Source organism: Orcinus orca, chromosome 10 (assembly GCF_937001465.1).
Source record: "Orcinus orca chromosome 10, mOrcOrc1.1, whole genome shotgun sequence".
NCBI classification, from domain to species: Eukaryota; Metazoa; Chordata; class Mammalia; order Artiodactyla; family Delphinidae; genus Orcinus; species Orcinus orca.
Genome location: NC_064568.1, coordinates 61,742,804 through 61,761,340, shown reverse-complemented (window position 1 = coordinate 61,761,340; position 18,537 = coordinate 61,742,804). Strand labels below are relative to the sequence as shown.

The 18,537-nt window shown below is 40.8% G+C and overlaps 1 protein-coding gene and 1 pseudogene across 7 annotated transcripts in view; both read left to right on the top strand.

The window, feature by feature from the left end:
- PRIM2 (DNA primase subunit 2) overlaps window positions 1–18,537 on the top strand; it is a 276,052-nt gene that overhangs the window by 159,438 nt on the left and 98,077 nt on the right. The gene's annotated exons all lie outside the window — the stretch shown is intronic.
- Window positions 12,052–12,695, top strand: LOC101274330 (40S ribosomal protein S7-like; annotated as a pseudogene).

Here is an 18,537-nt window from a genome sequence, read left to right as displayed (position 1 = left end):
TTTTTTTTTCTGAGAGTTTTTTATTATGTTACATTATCCAACATACCTACATTTTCAAGTTATATTCAGCCAAGCACCTTTAGTGTTTTCCTCTATGGTTTCTTTTTATTTTTTTGAAACCTAGAATGCTAGGCTCCTTCAGAAATTGGCATGGACGTTAATTTCCAGTGTCTTTCAGTGTTCTTCATTTTCCTCCTCCCCTGCCTCCCTGCTCCCTCTTTTCCTCCTCTCCTGTCCTCCTCTCCAGTTGGGGAGGGTGGGGTCCAGACTAACACTTCACGGGGGACTGAGTAGCATGAGTACTGTACAGAGTTGTTAAATTTCTGAGAGCTCTGTGTTAGTGAGTCACTCCCCTGCCCGCCTCTCCTCCCAATCTCAGCCTGAGCATCTCCTTCTGGTGGCCTCTTATCTTTGCCCGATTTGCCCTCTCTATTTCACATCACTGCTGCAGTCATTATATTATTCCTTGATTTAAAAGCATTCTGTCTCCTGAATTTCCCCCGGGATGAAGTGAGAACTTCGCAGCCTGGCAGATGAGGTCCTTCTGGAAGGAGCTGGCCTGGCTCTTTGGACTTTCTGTCAGTACTGACGCCCTGACTTCTCCTGCCAGCAGGTGCCCTGAAGCTCCACCAGTGTGACATGCCCTTGCTCTCCTCAGTTCCCTTGCAGATAATTTCCTCCTGCCCGGAATGCTCTTTTCCCCTTCCTCCACCTCTGTGATTTGACTAATGTTGCTTGTTCTTGTTCGCCTCCTCTGATGAGCTCTCCCTGACCACTTGGTTCTCACCCTCCCTCCCCTGCCCCATCTCCCTCTCAGGTGTTTATTTGTGTTCCTGTAATACTGCCTGGCTCCCCATGTTACAGAACCTATGATATTGTTTCCTTGCCTGATTTCTCCATTATAGTATGAGCTGCTCCAGAGCTGCACAGTCCTTTTCATGATAGGTCTTCTTTATGTGTTTTGTTGAATGAATAAATACGTGTTATACCAGTGATATTTTGTTGGTTTTTTTCTGCATAAAGTTTTTATAATTTATAATAATCATATTGTTACAGTTCTTTCCCCTATAAAACCATTGAGTCAGAAGACATAGACCTAAAGGGCTGGATCTCACATCTAGTCAGTGCTTGATTCTGTGAGATAATGATGGATTCTCCTTCCTCCACCCCAGTGCGGTCATTGTCAACTAGAGTTTAGATTAACTACTGACATGTCTTCTTGAGTCCTTGAAACTTGCACAAACTGTACATTCATTTAGGGCTTTCATTCTCTGTGGAAGTCACTTGTGGCTGTTTGCTAAGCAACCAGGGCTAGATGCTACATGTAATATGCACCAACTGATGTTGCTTCTCTTATTATTATTATTAAACCAAATGGTTTCTTGTTTTATTACCATGTCAGAGACATCTGTATGTAGGGTGGCAGCTGATGTGCATAGTTGGACACTTCCTGTTACAAAAAGTAACCTTGTGGAAAGCCTTTCAAGTATATTGAATTGTCTCTTGGCTGTCTAAATGTAATGTTTTTCTTTTACCTTCCTTTTGCTTAGGTCAAAATAGGAAAGAATACTGTTTGGCTTGAAAGATGCTAATGATAATCTTGTTAGGAAAAAATAATCATCATTGATTTGCATGAACTGTATAGTTTAAATATAACCTAGAAGGGGTGGTGGATATTAGGAGGTTGAAACTGAAATCATTATTAGATCTAATTTTGTTTAGTGCCTCTGATGATCAAAGAGGAATGATGAGTAGTGTTTTAATTAAGTTTGTCAATAAAACTAATTTGGGAGATGATACCAATACCCGCAAAAATTGAAGTAGCAATACAGAAAAATTCTCAAGTCATTTTACAGGACTTAGACATTCAAAGAGAATTAGTATAACACTTTGCCAACCTAATAATTTAGTATATTGCTTAACAATATATATCATTCTGAGAATGTAGAAGTGCTTTGTCCAGATTTTCTTAGTTGAACCTAGTTATATAGTTAACAGTTAAATTAACCACAGAAAGCATTTTGCTTCAATCTCTTATGGAAATGCAAGCTATTCGTTAGTAGCATCCATCAGTAACTGAGCACCTATTATGTGCCGGGGATTAAAAAAAAAAATTTCTGTTCTCAAGGAATTTACAGTTTTGATTTCATTTGAGAGATAGGCACTTAAACATATTACAACATTTGTAACCTTTTGAATGGAATTAAACACAAAGTACATTTCCTTAAGTGATGAGGCCATGAAGTGGTTGTTTGGATTCCACACCCCCTAGCACAGTGGTGGCTCACAATGGCTGCTCAGATTGGACTGAACTTTGATCTCACTTGAGGGAGGATGTTGTCAGTGACTGTGAAGGAGAGTAAAGGAGGACAAGGGGGTGAATTGGACTGCTGGGATCGTAGGTTCAGTGGGTTAAGACATTTTAAAGTTGAGATGCTGGTGGAGCATATGTGGGGTGTTTAGTAAGTAGCTGAATATAGACCTGCAGTTTGAGAGCGAGGTTTATAGAGAGACATTTGCTAATCTCCACTATATAGGGGTGGTTAAAATCAGGGGGATGGTTGAGATCACTCAGGGAGAGAATATAGAGTGACAAGAAAAGGGGAAATGGCCCTAAATAGAACCCATAGAAGTTAGTGTTTAAGTGACCTGTGATGGGCAGTGATGGAGGGAGGAGATGAGTTAAAAGGGAAGCCAGTAAAGACACCAGGGAGGAATCTCGAGTGAAACAGGAGCACAGCAAGGGGTGGTGGTATCAACAATGCTAAGGGAAAGCTTTCAGAAAGGTGAACACTGTTAAACGCGTAGGGAAGTCAGGTCAGAATCTCCTCACGTCAGTTGGATTAGGTGCATGGGAGCCATAGGTGGCTCAGCCCCCACCTTGCAGTGGTACAGATGCAAGTCTGTCCCTGGGGTGGGGGTTGAGGAGGAAATGCGGAACGAGGCTGTGGGCATACAGGGAGCGTAGACTGCTCTTGGCAGAGCGAGGAGGAAAGGGGACTGTACCCATGAGTGTCATGGTTGAAGCAAGTGTTTCATTTTTCCCCGAAGGCTGGAAAGGTGAGCAATGTTTATCGGTCAGGGAGAAACGAGGTTTATGGGAATAAGGAAATAATTGAAGGGGCAAGTATTTAGAAGAGGGAGGAGAACATGGGACCAAGAAATCAAACTGGCTAGTTTACAAAGTACTGTCCAAACTGGCTTTTTAGTTCATACTCAGAGCACCCCAGTGAGGATGGTAGATGGTTGTTTGTCATTAACCCTATTTTAAAGTTTAGTGATGGAGCCTCAGGAAGTTCATGTTAAATTCTGAAATGCCAGAGAGAATTTGTGTAAATCATAATTTCTGGTCTCCTCAAGTCACATATCATTATATACATCATCTAATGAGTCCACATCTCAAGGTGACTTTACACATCCTCACACATCACTGCATTTTCTAGGGTGAATTATATCATGTACTGATTTTCTAATTTGGAGATATATAAAGGCCTTGGGATATGTTCCTGTAAATGTAGAAGTTTATTGTGTATAAGTGTCTTTGCTACCCTAATGTTGGTACCTATGGGATAATATTTATAGAAATGTATTAGACTACCAAGGGTGTTTATGTTAAAGATTGTTATTTATTTATTTGTTTTTGCGTTACGCGGGCCTCTCACTGTTGTGGCCTCTCCCATTGAGGAGCACAGGCTCCAGACGCGCAGGCTCAGTGGCCATGGCTCACGGGCCCAGCCGCTCCGCGGCATGTGGGATCTTCCCGGACCGGGGCACGAACCCGTGTTCCCTGCATTGGCAGGCGGACTCTCAACCACTGCGCCACCAGGGAAGTCCTTTCCTTGTCTCTGGGAAGCCCAAGATTGTTATTTTTATTTATTGTATTATTTACAAATGCTAGGTGTAAATAGGTGAGACTGCAGAAGAAAACTTGTAGCCCACAATCTACATGTGATTACTTGGATATGATTTTTTTTTCCTTAAAAATAATGCCTTTTCCCACAGTGTGTCTTCCTCCTTCACCTCTCCACCTCAAGATATGAAGTGAATATTGTTCTCATTTAATATTTTGCCAATAAATTTAATGATTTTCCAATTCTTTAATTAAAAATTAAAGAATTTCAAAACCATGTATTTGTTACACTATTTTTCCTAATTTTATTAGCATATTTCAACCTAAGAATAAAACAGAAATCAAGTAAAGATAAGAGAAGCTAGCAAAGAGAAGCATTACCTGTAGTAAATGAACTGTATCACATGGATTAACTTGTAACGCATCCTGAATTTCTAAGCAGATGTTTATATTGACCTTTATTTGGAAATCATTTAAAATAATGAAAGCATCTTCCTTCAGTTGGTATTTTTTTTCCTTCAGTTGGTATTATTACCAACAATTATTTTGTAATTTTTTTTTCCTAATGCAGTACATTTGGTTGATATGTACACATTTCTGTTCATTCCTCCGAAGAATATGCTGACACAGATTTTATATCAGAAATGCAATCTCTGTAAGAAAGCTTTTCTCAGTATCCATGGTGGTACAGTACCCAGTGTTTTCTTTTTGAATTACTTCTTATTTTGAAATCAGAAAATTGTTGGGCATTCATGTGTTAGGAAAGTTTTGGTAGATCAGGATGCCCACCAGGTGAGGGCTGAAGTGAGAGCCTCATTAACGTGGTCCACGGGCTCCAGCTGTTTGTCAGCTTTTCCTCATCACCTGTTTCTAAGCTCTGGCATTAGCTTTAGATTTATTTCCTTTTCTACATGCAGCAACATAAGCTTTTAGCTCAGTGATTATTGTGAAGGTGTTTCAGGTGTCTTGTAAGATATTAATAAATTAGAAAGAATGTGTTCTTTCCCATTATTTATGGTCTTTGAGTTATTTCTTTTTTCATGTTTGTATTGAAAATGTTTATGCCTTTTTAGAGATGTACTTTGTCAAGAGTGAGCATTTTATTAAAATCCTCCCATTGTGTTAAGGGCACTATAATGGATAGTCTGTGTACAAAGATGCTAAGAGATGTGGTCCCTCAGCTCAAGATGTTTATATGCTAACAGGAAAAGAAGACCAATCTACACACACACACACACACACACACACACGCACGCACGTGCGCGCGGCTGTACTGAAATAGTTGCTGCAGCTTAATCAAGCAGAGGAAGGAGAGAGGTGTATGTGGCTTATGTTACAAATTTTATGTCATTTAATTTTTTTGATAAAATTTATAGTCACACTACATAAAATTTGGAAAAATAGAAGAAACGAATCCTGCTTCACTAATATAACCACTGCTAGGCTTTTGTTGTAATCTCTATATATTTTTACATAATAATAATTTAAATGGTTAAACTTAAAAAAAATTTTTTTCACTTAGTATGTCATACCCATGTAGTAAAGTAGAAGATTACTTTTCATGGCTCCATTTTTAAGTGACTTATAGTATTCAATTGAGGATAGATATATCTATCTTAACCATTCCCATTTTACTGGGTATTCAGGCTTTTTTTTGGTTGAATAAAGCTGTGAAGAACAATTACAGAGTGTTAGCATCTTCTTTGTGGCCAGGTGAGGTCCACTGGGGAGAAGATATGTTGTGATGACTGCATTAAGAGGGATTGCAGCGGAGATGTTTCCCAGGAGACAGAGATAGGACAGAGAGCAGCAGCAGCCTAGGTGGCTTATAGCTTTACAGGGACAAGAGAGGCGAGAAAGTAGCCGCGTCCTTAGCAAGTGAACCAGTGACTTGAAGAAGACAGAATTCAGGATGCTGAATTTTAAACCTTATTGGTGTGTCTAGATTAGAAAATTTTGTTGTAGCCATAATAAATTACCACAAATTGAATGGATTAAAGCAGCACTCATTTTTATCATACAGTCCTGTAGGTCAGAAATCCCACATGGGCCTCCCGCAGCTAAAATCAAGATGCCAGCAGGGCTGTGGCTGTTGCTGGAAGCTCTGGGGCAGAGTGTGCTGCTAAAGCTTATGCATGTTGCTGGCTGAGTGCAGTTCCTTGTGGCAGCACTGAGATCCCCATTTCCTGGCGGGCTGTCAGCCAGGGGCCCACATTCCTTCCTCTGCTTTCCCTGAGCCCCAGAGGCCTCTTTCTGGTCCTTGCGTGTGGTCCCCTCTCTGAGCCGGCAGCAGTGCATCAGTCCTTCTCATGTGTCAGAACTGACTTCTGCGACTGCATCTCTGCCCCCACCCTGAGAAAGCTTTCTGTTTTTACAGTCTCATGTAGTTACATTGCCCACATGTATACCCAGGATAATTGCCCCATCTCAAGGTCCTTAATCTTAATTTCATCTGCAGAGTCCTTTTTCCCACATAACCTAACATATTCATGAGTGAACATCTTTGGAAGACCATTGATCTGCCTATTAATGTGAGGGTTTTCTCTTGGGAGGTTGAAAACAGCTTTTAACATCACTTTGCATCAGTTTTACAAGTAAACCATCACTCTTAATTTATATACAATACTAAATTTCCCTGGGGTTTGTAGTTACGTCACTTTGTTAGCTTAACATGTTTTAAAGTTTAAAAAGGGTTAACAATGATTTTTACAGAAATATAAAGTACTAATTTTCTTTTCAGTGATATAGAAAGAAGATAGGAAAGTCTTTCCTGTCTCTTCAACTGGCTATCTTGCCAAGGCAAATAGATACCTTTGTAAACAGTAGACTTTGTAATGAGGTTGTACGTAGTGGCTGTGACTTGTGGAGGTAAATACATGGTCACAAACCTTTATTCTAAGAGTTTGTTTTATTTATTATTAATTTAACACATATTAAGGGAACTACTTGGTGCCAGGCATGGTGTTAGGTTCTAGGGATACATGTTTATTTCTGCTCTTATAGGACTCAGTGTTGCTCAGAAAAGAGAGAATCTTAAAGTAATTATAGTAAATTATGATGGCTGTTAGCATAGTAGAGGTACCTGATTCTGTGGGGCACATAGCATTGTGGAAATCACAGTAGAGGGACATGATTCTGTGAGCACACAGCCTTGCATGTCACATTGTTCTTGCAGCTTGTTCCCAAGTAGAAATGTCAGATTTCTGTTGGCCCTCTGACTCCAAGGTTTCTTAGGGATTTATGGATTGTGGATGCTGTCAGTCTTCCTGGAAAGCAAAGTTTATGATTGTTTATGTTTTTCAAGTAGTTTCATTGTCTGTAGTTTTAAAATTTTGTATTCTTCACTCTTTGGGTTTCTTTAAAATATTGATTGTCCTCTAGTTAAGTAATAAAGAAAATTAGTTATTTTACACTGTGTTAGGCATAAAGCACTAACAAGGTACAAAATGATGACTATGCTATGGACAATTTTCTTAAAAAGCCTGATAAAGCATTGTGGTAGTTACTGTAATATATTAGCAGTGAAAAAGTAATTTGTGTAGTGCTGTGCAGTAGAACTTTCTGTGGTGATGGAAGTGTTCTGTACCTGTGCCGTTCAACCCAGCAGCCAGCAGCTGCTTATGGCTGTTGAGGTGCTTGAAGTATGGCTAGTGTGACTGAAGAACGCAGGTTGTAATTTTATTTTAATTAATTTAAATTTAAGTAGCCAGTTGTAGCTAATGGTTATTGGATTGGACAGCATACGGTTCTCTGTCATATTTGAAATACGTTTACATAGTCATATATTTTTTAAAGTATAGTAATGGTTTCTAGATTAATGGATTTGGAGTTCCAAGTCTGAGGTGGCTGTGGACGTAGTTCTAAGGGCTTGCGGCCACTGAGGGGTCTGAGGTCCCTGAGCCGCAGCAGCCCTGTGCTTCCGGGTGTGGGCGTGCCCTCCTTGCCCCCCGAGCCGCCCACCTGTGCAGGTGTTGCAGGAGGTCTAGTGCTCACGCTGCCCAGCTGGTGAGCTGGGGTTCTGTCCTGGGTCTTTCTGAGCCACCTGGTGCCACTTGTGGAAATCTTGTGAGTCTAAATGTTTAGTGAACCTAAGAAGACCCCCTGGCAACCAGGCACAATTCACAGTAAAAACAAAACACTTGATAGATTGGGCTGCGGACAGACCGACAGCCCAGACTCACTGAGGGTGTAGCGCCCTCTCAGTTGTTTGTAACTACTGTTTAGAAAGTAGTTCTAAAAAGATAACATTGATACAAAGGGAATAAAAAGCCCATTTTAATTGAGCTTCTGTGGTCCTTGGTGGATGGCGTACATACTGTCCACAGGAGGCCACTGGGGACCTTGGTCACATGATGTAACTGTGTCCTCTCAGCCTCACAAAAGGCTGCTTCTGGTCACTCAGCTCACACTCACCCCCAGGGCCTCTGTGCTGCCACCTGCTCTGTTTTCCTCACAGCAGCATCACTGGCTGAAATGGTCATTTTTACGTGTTCATTTGTTTTTTTGGTGTGTGTTTGTCTGCACTGTAAGCTCCATGAGAGCAAGGCATCCTTCCTTCTGTTTACCTCTCTCCCTGTTGCTGTAACAGGGACTGGACCTCAGGAAGACTCCTGAATGAGCCAGTGCTGGGAGAGAACACTTTTAGGTTTTAAAATTTTACCTCTCATTTAGGTTTTTTAAGCTACTAAATGTTGAGACTGGATGAGATGGTATAATAGTTTGGACAAAATGTTGGTGAATTTTCTGTCATTTCCAAGGAAAAGCTTTGGTAAAGAAACACTCTTTATACATTGTAGAAATTCAACACTGGTTTTGCCTTTTGTTTTGGGACTTGGGACTGTTTCTCCTGGAATCAGGAGCTAACCCAAGAGAGTCCTTTCTGTTTCTCTGTGTGACCTCAGAAGGATCCCCTTTCTTTCTCCCCAGTGACCTATCCAAATGTTGAAGACTGTATTTAAAAACAAAATAAAACCAAAGCTATTATGAACCTTGCTGTTTTGATCTATGAAACGAAGACCTTAACATGATGAGCCATTGTTAATGGCTGTGCAAGAGTGACAGAGTGTGTAGGAAAAGTGTGTGACGTGATCTCTGGATGTGACTTGTAATAATAATCCTCATTAGCTCTCCCCTTCTTCTCCCCTCCCTTCAAAACCTCCATCAAACCCCCACCTTCGTGTCCCTGGTTCTCTCTATTATTAGGGAACAAGTGTGAGGGGGCATCGTCGGGTGCTGTAGACCTGTGATAGCGCATCTCAGAAGCATCCCGCCCTCTGTACATTGTGGGGAAATGAGACGATGACCATCAATTTAACGTCTTAGTTCTCCTGTGCGTTAGAACTTTATTTCACGCCCACCCCGCCCTCAACGCCCTCAACTTTTCAGTACCAATCTCTCAGGCAAATTTCTTTATTGTAATCATTTGACTATCCTGGGTCAAAGTCAAGTCAAAACAGCCTCTACTTAGGGGTCATTATACTCCCAAAATATGCTAAGAATGTAAAAGGAGTATAAAATACATACTCATGGGGCTTCCCTGGTGGCACAGTGGTTGAGAGTCCGCCTGCTGATGCAGGGGACACGGGTTCGTGCCCCGGTCCGGGAAGATCCCACATGCCGCAGAGCGGCTGGGCCCATGAGCCATGGCCGCTGGGCCTGCGCATCCGGAGCCTGTGCTCCGCAAGGGGAGAGGCCACAACAGTGAGAGGCCCGCGTACAGCAAACAAAACAAAACAAACAAACAAAAAATGTACTCATGAAAATAGAGATCTTTGTTGGGGGCTTTAAGTGTGTATGGTGCAAACATCTATGTAGCACTGTAGTGTGACTATCTTATAGGGATGTATGTGTATATTTTACGTTTTAAATCAATTTTATTGAGGTATAATTTACATACAATGAAATGCACTCATTTTAAGGGTGCAATTCCATGATTTTTGACAATTGTGAGGTACAGATATTTTTTATAGAAAAATGAGGTGCAACTTTCAACTCCCTTGCAGTTCATTGGACTGTTGCAGCTTAGAAATGGGAATAAATAGAAAAATATGGACCATATGGGAAAAGATGAGGCCAACCTCAAACAAAGAAGAGTAGTGATTGTGCTGTTTGTAGTTCTCACCTGATGTGGAAACCCATATGAACTTGTTTTTTTTATTGTGTATGTGCACCTCTTGAAATCATACAGCTTCTCTCAATTGTAGGGAAATATAGATCATTATCCTACGTATCGTCTGATGGTAGTTTTTCGGAGAGAATTTTTTTACGTAAAATTCATGCTTGTGGAAAAATAATTTACATTCAGTTTATAACAGAATTTTATTGATTGTGTTCTCGTTTGGAGTAACTGCCAGGAAAATCACTTGGGCTAACACAAGTGGGATACCATTTACTAGGGATTTAGCTGTAGAAAGAAATTCATTTCAATTTCAGTGGTGACAGCTATTGAGTGAATTTTCCTGTGATATCCTCACAGCAGAAAGTGATATATTGTAACTGTGGTTTCCTTGATTTCCTACACACTCAAGAAATCCAAACTGCAGGCATTGTGCTTTCTAAATGTCTGAATAGCCTAGCTTATGTGGTCAGAGTATTTTTTTTTAACATCCAAAGTGGGTAAAATTGTGATTGCAAAAGTGGATATTACGGGTGATGTTCAAAACCTTTGTTTCCTGTTTTTGAAATTGTTTTTCCATTTGTGCTATGATTACACCTTACTTCATGTGAAAGGGTTGTATTGGGACTTGGTATACTTTTATAGAATGATGTAGGAAATTACAGTTCATTTTGAAAGATGTATTAGCTTACTTTTTAATTTAAACAAAGAAATATGTTTCCTTGATGCAGAGATCAGTTTTGATTACTCGTGATGCTTTCTTCACTGCTTTTTTATTTGATATCTGTTTTTAAAATATGATAAACTATAGCTGCCAGATAGAAAGGAGTAAATAGTGCTAACCTCTTTCAAGAGTACTGGGGAATAGTTGACGAAGAAAGGAAATGTACTATTTTATGAACCTCAGAGGCTGTTTGTTGGTGGGGAGGGAGGGTGTAGAGGTGCTCCCTGAGGATGGGAGGCAGGTTCTGTCTGGCCTAGCCCAGGGTCCTGCAGTCTTCCAGACTCATACCCCCCCACCCCCATCCCCGGCCCCCAGCACAGCTTCTTACAGATGAGAGGAGAATGGATTGTTGTGATTAAGTGTTGAGGTGAGTCACGCAGCCCCAAAGACTCCCAGACAAAAATGTGTCACACATACACACACCCTCCCCCGCAGTGATTCCAGTTACCTCCAAGCTAATCAGAATTCACGATTGCTTCCCTGATAGTAGAAATGGGAGGGTGTGGCTCAAGTTTGGAACCTTGATTCCCAAGCACAGTGTTATGAAAACAAGCATATTTACAGTTGACTTGAGGCATTCCTTCAGTGGCCCAATTGCACCTTGTATTCCACTTATGACCAGCAGAGTCTGATCTTCACTTGGCAAATAGAAGTCAGGGTAGGTCAATTGGCGTTTCTGCATGTGGACCTAGTCCTCAGGGGAAGCACTTGATTGCTTCGTGTCACTGTCCTCACTCTATGACAGTGCTGTCCAGAAGTATATGAGCACCACAAATATGAGCCACATGTGTAATTTTAAATTACTTCAGTGACATTAATTTTAGTAATATCTTATTTAACTCATATCCAGAATATCATTTCAACATGTAATCGATAGGAAAATTTATTAATGAAATGTTTTACATTAGTTTTTCATACCAAGTCTTTGAAATCCAGTGCAAATTTTACACTTATGGAACTTCTTAATTCTGACTAAGCTGCATTTCAAGTGCAGCTTAGTCACAGTTGGCTGGTGGCTACCATATTGGATATGCAGCTCTGCAAAGCTGGGTTCCATTGAAACCTGCAGTGTTTGAGTTTGAAGTTTTGCACTGTGGAAACTTTCTAAGAGTGTAGCTATAGATAAAACCTTCCAGATCATCAGGTTTTTCAAGGACATCTAAATTCTACTTTAAGATTAAATATTTCATGTGATGGTATAAAGAAGATAGGAAAGAAATACATTTTTTTCCTGATATTCAAGGGAAGAAAGTGGTGAATGTTAAAGAGTAGAGAGAAACAACAACCAAAACGTCCACATGTGACAAATTGAGGCCTGGATGATAATGATGATTACAATTTGAGTGAAGTATTGGCCGCACTGGCAAGATCCAGGCCATGTTTAGTTCCAGCGTGAAGATTGCCAAGCCCAGTGGTGTGAAGCCAGATGAGTTTGAGTTGGGCATCTCCCAGGTCCTTCTGAAGCTGGAGATGAACTTGTACCTCAAGGCCCAGCTGTGGGAGCTGAACATCATGACCACTGAGGAAATTGAAGTTGGTGGTGGTCGGAAAGCTATCATAATCTTGTTCCCATTCCTCAACTGAAATCGTTCCAGAAAAATCCAGGTCTGCTAGTGTGTGAGTTGGAGAAGAAGTTCAGCGGGAAGCACCTTGTCTTTATCACGCAGAGGAGAATTCTGCCTAAGCCAACTTGCAAAAGCCGTACAAAAAATAAGCAAAAGCATCCCAGGAGCTGCACTCTGACAGCAGTGCACGATGCCATCCTGGAGGACTTGGTTTTCCCAAGTGAGATTGTGGGCAAGAGAATCCGCGTGAAGCTGGTTGGCAGCCAACTCATAAAGGTTCATTTGGATAAAGCACAGCAGAACAATGTGGAACACAAGGTTGGAACATTTTCTGGTGTCTATAAGAAGCTCACGGGCAAGGATATTAATTTTGAATTCCCAGAGTTTCAGTTGTAAACAAAAATGACTAAATAAAATATTATTCACAATTAAAAAAAACAATTTGAGTGAAAAATCGTGTGGTAAACTCTTATAGACATCTCATTTGATCCTCACGGCAGTCCTCGGAGGGGGTACTTTCGTGACCCCTTTTGAGATCCCTGTTTCCCAGTGAGGAAACTGAAAGCAAAGTCACACAGTGAGTCTGATACCTGTGCTGCTCGTCAGTCTGCTTGGCTCACTCCCTTACTCTGCTGTACTCCCTGATTGCTTTGGGCAGATTGGACTTGGAAAAATTATGCAAATGAGGCAGAATTGCAGCTAAATCCTAAAATGTTGCAACTATTCCACTACGCCTTATTCCCTCCCTCAAGTTGCGTCACTAATCGGAAAACGGGAAAATGATTGGAGAGGTGTCACCCGTTTTGCCAGCTGTGTCCTGTGGCATTTGTGTCTCAGCAGAGTTGTGATGGGCCGTCATGTGCTGAGATCAGGGCCACAGCAGGAAAGGTTTTTTCCTTAACCAGCTAGTCTTGTCATGAGACCCACAAATCCACTTTAATATAATTTCTTTTTGTTTTCGCCTCTTATTTTCAGCACTCAAAAGCAACTCCCTGTTGAAATCTAAGTGCTCATGTTGACATTGGTGGTGTATTGACCGAGGCTTATATTTCTGTTGTTTCTACAAAGACCAGGCATGGGTCTGCCTTTCACAGATCAGATGTTGTGCAGATGTGTGTGTTTCTGATTTACCTCTTTATATATCCACTGCATTTCTGTTGTGTAGATTTGATGTTTGTGTGGTAGTGTTTGGGAGAACTGGTTGTGTGTGGCTGTGACTGACTCTGCCTTCCTGTCTCTGTTATGCCTCAGCCCTCCTCCCACCCCCCTATCGAATTGTTTAATTGGATTGAAAATAGGATCATGTCAAATATGGTTATGTAAATATGTGTTATGGATATTTTTGAAAGTCTCTTCTCCTTTCAACTCTTAATTTGTTGAAACTGTTGGTTTTACAATTTTCTGTTTACTGTGATTTTTAGCCTTATTGGAAAACTAACTCTGCTTACATCTTACTGTTTAATGAGCAAGACAATGTGGGAGGAAAAAGTTCCTCAGATGTGACTGAGTTTTAATTAAGTTGCATGTAGGCTTACTGAACAAATGCAACAGTAGGAAGATGTTTTTATATATTTTGTGTACCATTAGTTCTCTTATAGTAGATTGGATAACTTAGGACCATCACCTCAAGACAAAACAGAACAAAATAACCAAGGACAAACACTGAATTACTTCTGTGTTTGCAAAATTCAGTTTTCTTAGAAAATACTATGATGCACAGGTTTAGGTTTTTAAAGGTTTTAAACTTGACAAAACCTCAAGTTTTTATTAAAGTCATGATTTAGCACTATGTTATTGCAAAAGGAGGTAGAATTGGCTCTTTATTTTAACGGTTTTTGTTCAGAGACCTGCGTTTCAGGATCTACCTGCCCAGTTTCAGCTCTTTTTCCCCCTTGCCTCTGCAAGGGGTGGCTCTTTTGCCACCTAACCCAACATCTTCGTCTATAAACTGTGAAATTTCCTTGGCTTTGCTTGTGTCTTTCTGCCTGTCCATCTGATATGTGCTAACCCTCTAGATGTTGAGAAAAACTGACTTTTTTATTATCCCCAAATGTCATCTCCTTATCACATGCTTACTTTTAACAACCCTCCAACAACCCTAATAAACTCATGTCATATACTTTTCTGAACCGGATCAAAATTTAAAAATGTTTTAATACATATAAAGTTGTTCAACTATGAATGGTAAAAACACTAAAACAACCACGCCTGTGACTTTTCAGTTATTCCTTGACTGTGGTCTCCTGCTCTTCCCCTCTGTCACCCAGGCCCGCCTTCTCCCTGATGGTCAACCTCCTCTCCTTCGGCCTTGAGCTGGTCCCGCTGACTTGGCAGGCGTCTGCTCAGCTTGGGCACTGTGCTCAGTCATCTCAGCAGTGTTCTCACGACACCCAGAATCCTGGATGCTGTCCCTGGGCAGCTCCCTCTCAGGTGCCCTTTCGGGGCTGCATGTGGTTTGTCCTCCTCCCCCTGCTCTGAGAAGGGCCTGTTCTCTGCGGCCTTGTTGGGACTCTCATCACCTCATCACGTCGTACTGTTTGGGTCATCTGTGGGTCCGTCACTACTTTGTGACTCTTCCTTGGTCACAGAAGTGCTTGATGAGGGATTGAGGAGCTGTACAGAGACCCTTGAAAGCTTTTTTTAAAGAGATAGTTAGAAAAGGAGAACAACTGGGATGTAGAAAAAGTCTCTTATAGAGAGCCTGACAATCTAATGGTATTTAAAAAAGTAAGGTTTGTCCTGGGTTTTCTGCATTTCTCTAGTTCTGTGTGGGGAGTGAAGGTGTTTGTGTTGCTTGTACAGTGCTGTGTAATTGCTACATTTTAGCAAACACACACTGTCGCCTTTCACCACAGACAGTGTTCTAATGTAACTCAGTATTCATGGACCTACATCTTTATTGTTTTCACCACTTTTCTGGCTTTTTGGTGACTTGAGAAAAATGATACCATTTTACCTTCAGTGCCTTTCACCTGATACTCTAGCAAATAGAAGATAAATTAGCATACAGGTTGGAAATAAATCACTATAGCTCCTAATCCCTTACTGTCCACATTTATGGATGAATAATTAATGCATAGTTTGACTTACGCTTTTTCTTTTTTGTTTGTTTGTTTTTTTGCGGTACGCAGGCCTCTCACTGTTGTGGCCTCTCGCGTTGCACCGGACGCACAAGCTCAGCGGCCATGGCTCACGGGCCCAGCCGCTCCGCGGCATGTGGGATCTTCCCGGACCAGGGCAGGAACCCGTGTCCACTGCATCGGCAGGCGGACTCTCAACCTCTGTGCCACCAGGGAAGCCCTGCTTTTTCTTTTTTACTTGTGGCAAATTAGTGGCTAAACTGAGAATTAAATCAGATCTTGACTTTTTAAGATTCTCTGATGAATCAAAACTTCCTCTTTACCACTGTAAAGCAATTATACTCCAATAAAGATGTTAAAAAAAACAAAAAGAACATGGGCTTCCCTGGTGGCGCAGTGGTTGAGAGTCCGCCTGCCGATGCAGGGGACACGGGTTCGTGCCCCAGTCTGGGAAGATCCTACATGCCGCGGAGCGGCTGGGCCCGTGAGCCATGGCCACTGAGCCTGCGCGTCCGGAGCCTGTGCTCCGCAACGGGAGAGGCCACAACAGTGAGAGGCCCGCGTACCGCAAAAAAAAAAAAAAAAAAAAAACTTCCTCTTTATATTTGGCAGGATAGTGATTAGTGACATAATTTGATTTTTGTGACCCATTAAAATGTTTTTTGGTCCACTGTGTTGAAATAAATGACATTTGTGTTACCTCTCAATTTATTCTCTTATGGAAGGTTAGAAGCAGGAAAGCTTTTATGCTGACTAAATCCCCTTTGTTAAAACTGTACATCAGTGACAGCGAGTGTTTCTTAAAGCTGTGAGTATTTAAAATGAACTGAAAATAGTATTTTCTGCTGGGTTTGTGTGTGTGTATATCGAACCAATTAGAAATTGTTTTTACTGTTAAAAATTACAGTAAAAATTTTTTTAAAATTAAAAAAAGTTATAAAAAGTTTTTATTACTTTTTCTGTTTCCCTAGTACCATGATTAAGAAATGTTTGTTCATAAAGTTAACCAAGTTTTTAAAATCATGAAACTAAGACTATATTTTGACAGTTCATTATGTATGTTTTTGCTCATTAGTGTAGCAGCTGCATTCATTTGGAAGCTGTGTGATATGAAGCTGCCACCGGGCTCTGAGTGTGGTAGAAGGTGCCTTACCTGTCCTGGGGGCTGTTAGGAGTCTCATCTCGTAACATCCCTGTGCACTTCCAAGTAAAAGCCAAAGGTCCAGTCTCATAAGCTAATGTGAATTGTTATTAAGGATTTTTTAAAAAAATAAATTTATTTATTTATGTTTGGCTGCGTTGGGTCTTCGTTGCTTTCCCTAGGCTTTCTCTAGTTGTGGTGAGAGGGGGCTACTCTTTGTTGCGGTGCACGGGCTTCTCATTGTGGTGTATTCTCTTGTTGTGGAGCACGGGCTCTAGGTGCGCGGGCTGCAGCAGCTGTGGCTCGCGGGCTCTAGAATGCAAGCTTAGTAGTTGGGGCGCACGGGCTTAGTTGCTCTGTGGCATGTGGGATCTTCCCGGACCAGGGCTCAAACCCATGTCCCCTGCGTTGGCAGGCGGATTCTTAACCACTGCGCCAGCAGGGAAGCCCCAAGGATTTTTATTCTTTTATGGCAGCACTATTTGTTCCTTTTTCTTTTACCTTGATTGCCTTCCTTTATCCATCTATTGCCATTACTTTACTGAAGGTCTTTACAAAAACTTCTCTTGCCCGGAATGTTGCAATATTCTTCCAATTGGTTTTCCATTTCCCAATCCCTCCCTTTCTAGTAATTTCTCTACACTGCTTTCTTTCTCGAGTATAAACCTGATTATGTGAATTCTTGTCCAAAATCTTTTTATGGTTCTTTCTGCCTGCAGATCATTGGATACACTGCTTCTCATGATTTGCCTTTCTTATATCTGAAAATCCTCCCCCTTGGCTTCATCTATCCATAACTGTTCAAGTATGTATTAAATAGCTGTGACATAACAACTCCTTTAACCAATATATATGTTATCCTTTCTGATTCTGAATGAGTGGAAGAGGAATCTCATTCCCAATTCTTATGCTTCAATTCTTCATTTCTGTCACTTTTCTTCCAGGGTTCCACACTTGCCCTTACTGGGTTGGCTGGTGACCATCTTCTTGTCTATTTATAATATTTTTAGAAGTATGATGTCTGACGGTTTCCTTATATTCTCTCTGTAGTTATTTATACCCAGTAAATTCTTTGCATTTATCATTGCTACCATTCTCTTTCTTACTTTTTTTTCTTGGAATTTGGTCCCTTTGCATATTCTATTAAAACTTTGAGGAACAAGCATTTTATACTGGCATTCAGGCAAACATATGTGTCCTCTTTATACATCTTCTCTTTGTACTTTGTATACTGCATTAATCTGGGCTGAGAAAACTACTCAGTGACTATAATCATGTTTGTACATCATTTTACCATTTATACAGGACTTTTGTATTTGTTCATCTATTTGAGCTGAACGGTCCTGTTAGATGATCGTGATCAATTTATAGCCTAAAGCTTACAGGGGTCAATGGAGTGGGCTAGCATCTCCCAACTGGGGGATGACTCCTCTACAGGATCATGCTGCCTCCCTTCCCATCCTGTTTTATTTTGTTTTGTTTTGTGTTCCTCTGTACTTACTGGTCAAGACTGCAGTTGCTCTGTGTACTGGAATATGCTTTACTGATTTTAATTAGCACTTCGAATTTATTAGTTCATTTGATCTCCCCAGGATTTCTGTTAGTTAGGCAGGCCTGGCCTTATTAATACCATTTTATAAATGAGAATAGTGCAGATTGCCAGTTTGCCAAACCAGTGATTTAAAGAACAAAAACAAAAGCAAGTCTTCAGACTCGTAGCTTATGCTGTTTTCACTGCCTTGTGTGTAAGACATATTGGAAAGTGAAATATGTTTTTATTTGGGGGGATTTCACTGAAACAATTCTCTGGTTGTATTCTCTATTAAAATGTAAAATATTAAAATTAAATGGCACCTGTTGGTTTAACTTAGCATGAGTTTTGTGTGGCATGGCACTACTATGATAAAGGGAATGGATAGAGTCCAGTGATATGCTGTCAGAAATTTGTTACTGGAGGGAGAAATAATACCAAAGGCAAGAAGATGTGTTTTAGGTGCAGGATCATTCTGTGTCACTCTCTGGCATTCTGCTTGTCCTGCTCTCAGAGTGATTCTCAGGCCAT